Source organism: Triticum urartu, chromosome 7A, assembly GCF_056163025.1.
Source record: "Triticum urartu cultivar PI428250 chromosome 7A, HENAU_Tu73, whole genome shotgun sequence".
Classification (NCBI taxonomy): Eukaryota; Viridiplantae; Streptophyta; class Magnoliopsida; order Poales; family Poaceae; genus Triticum; species Triticum urartu.
Window position 1 is genome coordinate 543816204 of NC_141879.1, and position 3517 is coordinate 543819720.

The 3517-nt window shown below is 46.9% G+C and overlaps 2 pseudogenes; both read right to left on the bottom strand.

Moving 5' to 3' along the window:
- Positions 1 to 1335: 1335 nt before the first annotated feature.
- On the bottom strand, positions 1336 to 1639 carry LOC125525792 (hydrophobic protein LTI6A-like; annotated as a pseudogene).
- A 155-nt stretch (positions 1640 to 1794) lies between these two features.
- LOC147960349 (uncharacterized) lies at positions 1795 to 2412 on the bottom strand (annotated as a pseudogene).
- Positions 2413 to 3517: the final 1105 nt, after the last annotated feature.

The window sequence follows — 3517 nt, forward strand, 5'->3', positions numbered from 1 at the left end:
AAAATGTATGAAGACATTGAAGTCAAAGGTGGTATGTGAAGACATTCACATTAAAGACTATGACAAGAGAAGACATTGCGTGAAGACTATGGAGCGCGAAGACTTAGTTGTTTCGTCGTTCTTTTTCTTCTTTGTTGAGTCATAGGAACCACCGTACTGTTAAGTGGGGTCCAAGTGAACCAGTCAGAATGACTGAAGTGATGCTTAACCAAAATCCTATGTCTTCGAGCGAAGACAATGAGAGAAAATCTTATCCAGAGCTGGATAAGTCAGCTTTGCTTGTAGCCCAAGTAAAGTTGCCGTGTGTGTTTGAAATCTGACCATTGGAACACGTGCCAGTTCCTTAGTGACCCATGGTCATTTCGGACAAATCAGGTTGGGTTGCCTAGTGGCTATAAATAGCCCACCCCCTACAACCATAAACGGTTGGCTGCTCAGAGTTAGTGTACGGCTTTTGTCGTTTGAGAGCAACCCACCTCGAAGCCTTTGAGAGAGAATTCCTTGCGAGGACAAAGCCCTAAATACCCAGAGCCAAAGAGTGTTAGGCATCACTTAAGTCTTCCTGTCTGTGTGATCTGAAGACTTATTACACTTGAGGACTGTGAATCCTCCAGCCGGTTAGGCGTTGCGTTCTGAGCATCCAAGAGTCATTGTGGATCGCCGGTGAACGAAGTCTGTGAAGGTTTGGAAGTCTACCTTGAAGACTTACCAGAGTGATTGGGCGAGGACTGGGTGTCCTTATCTCAAGGGGAATAAGGTGAAGACACGGTCTTCTGAGTTGAATCTCAGCCTCCCTAACCATACGTACAGTTGTCACAACAACTGGAGCTGGTCCAACAAATCATTGTCTTCAACGAGCCACTGGTTCCATCCTTCCCATCTCTTTATGTGCTGATTGGTCCTTGTGAAGTCATTGCATGTTTGCATTAGTTATTTGTCGTCACTGTATGACTGCTTGTTCTGATTGGCTTCATACTATCTTCCATCCTGATCTATACTGCCTAGATGCTATTAGTCTTTATGGTTTCATTTCATTGAATACTTCACTATGGCTAGCTTAGTGTAGTCTACCTTCCGCTGCATGGTAATAGGTTTATTTCTATCGTTTGTCTTCGAAACTTCCATGTTTTGAAGACTTCCATAAAAATCGCCTATTCACCCCCCTCTAGTCGATCACTAGCACTTTCAGTTTAGTTTCTTCATACAGTAAAAATTGCTTTTGTAAATTCTGCAGGGGACTGTACTGAACAGAAAATAACCGGGAATGTGTTCCCCCAAGGTGTATCGGTGAATGCATACCTAGAGGCAGCCAGAGGTGAGGAGCCCCTCCGACACCTACTTAGTGATGACCTAGACGGCGTAGATGATGCCAGGGAGGTAGCCGAAGAAGGTGAGCAGCAAGAAGATTCAGAACTCGATCTGCAAAAGCATGTTCAACACTAGCAGTCAGTTAACCCAACTCTCGACGGAATCACGCTCAGGAGAGAACCTACTGTGAAGTTTAAACATGCAGCTAGCACGGGACCGGGACAAAGCTCGGGAAACTCACCTCGCAGGCGAACTTGAGGAAGACGTCGAGCAGCGGCAGGATGATGGCGAGGATGATGTCGATGCAGTTGGCCATCCCCTCGTCCGCCATCTTCCTTCTCTCTCTCCAAGTGTCCAAGGGAAAGCAAAGGGAAGGTGATGTGAACAAGGAGGGCGAGACGGTTCTCCACCTCCTGGTCCACCACGCACATCGTTCGTCCCCTTGCCATTGTCGTTCCGCGAACACAAGGAAGGAAGGATGGGGGGTTAGATCTGCAGCACGCAAGCCACGCATGAGAGGAGATGGAAGAGTTGGCAAGAACGGTGTACGCACCTTGGGCGTCTAGGTCCCGTCGGAGTTGCGTCGTTGTCGACGACCAGCACAGCAGCAAGCTCCGGTGTGGTGTGTCGCGCCACACCGATCCGGCCGGCCTCCATCGCGTAGGTGGATCCCGATGCGGCCGACCTCCATCGCACAGGTGGGTGCGGGTCCGGCGCTGCCATCGCCAGAACTGGTGCGCCCCATCCATCGCTAGAACTGGTGTGCCCCATCCATCGCCAGAACTGGTGGGCGTGGGTGGGTGGATCCGTGGAAGAGGGGGTTTCCATGGGTGGATGGACGAGATGTGGAGGGAGGTCGGTCGGCGGTGGGGGTGGGGATGGGGGGGATGGGGAGACGAGGTCGCCGATGGGGGTGGGGATCGGCGGCGACAGCGGAGATTGGAGAGGAATCGGGGGTTGGGGAAGAGGAGCAGTTTGTGGGCAGCTCCGCGGGGCTTCACTCGTGAGTCTGGGCATGGGCTCGATCTTGGGTCAGCCTCGACCTCGTCTACGGTGAGGGTCGTCGACGGTGGAGGTGGGGCTGGGTTGGGGGGCGGCGGCGGCGGATCGAGATCTGAGCGAGGGAGATGGTGAGGGGGTGAGACGGGTTGTGTTAGGGTTAAGTGGGTGAGACGTGAGGGGGTGAAGGCAACTGTTGGATCCTGGACATTCGGACGGTGTTTGATGAACGATCTGCGTGAGATGTCTATAGACCAATCAGAACACAACAAACAATTTGAAGACCTTATGACCATCTAAATAGGTTGTAATCAAAGATAAGTTTTTCACGAAAAAATCATTTTTCATTTTTCAATGCTCAAAATGAGTTTTTTAAACAGACCTACCAAATATTTGTTCAAATGATATCATATTTTGCACAAGTTTACATCGTGGATTTGCAAACAATATTGACAAAGGGAGTTTTCATTTCCTTTGCATGAAAAATCAATTTTCCATTTTTCGAGTGCCCAAAATAATTTTTTTGTGAAGGAGCTACCATATATTTGTTGCAAAATTGAACCAAATCATTTTTCTAAAATATTAGGCCATATTTAATGCACAATTTACCAAATGGTTGGGTGTAAAAAGTTTTGATCCACCTCTCGTGGAAAAGACAAATTCCCGCCGATCCAGCAGGAAGCGGGTCAAATTTGAACTGCAGCTGCCTCATAGTTTGCTCTTTATTTTTTCCAAAAATCATTTCTAGGTACATAAGTATCTATTTCATCGGAGAAACGTCAAAAGTTTTCCAAGATTCAACCACTAGCTAGGAACGGTCAAGCCCGCCATTTTGACCGCATTTTGAAACGGGCATAAAAAATTCAAAAAAAATCAAAAAATTGGAAAACCTTCGCATTGTGTCATCATATGTGACCAAGTTTCCAGGAAAAATAATAAACTTGTAATACGGCAATTATTTTAAAAAAAGTGTTCTCAGAAATGAGCTATCATGCGTGAAGATTCATGGCTTTCAAGCCAAATGATCAATCTTATGACCACATTCATGGCATAGTTTGTTCAAATGATCTCATATTGTGCACAAGGGTGCATCTTGGAATTCCAAACAATGTTTCCTAAGGAGTTTTAATTTTCTTTGCAAGGAAAATTCATTTTCCATTTTTTGAGTGCCCGAAATGAGTTTTTTTTGTGAAGGGCCTACCATATATTT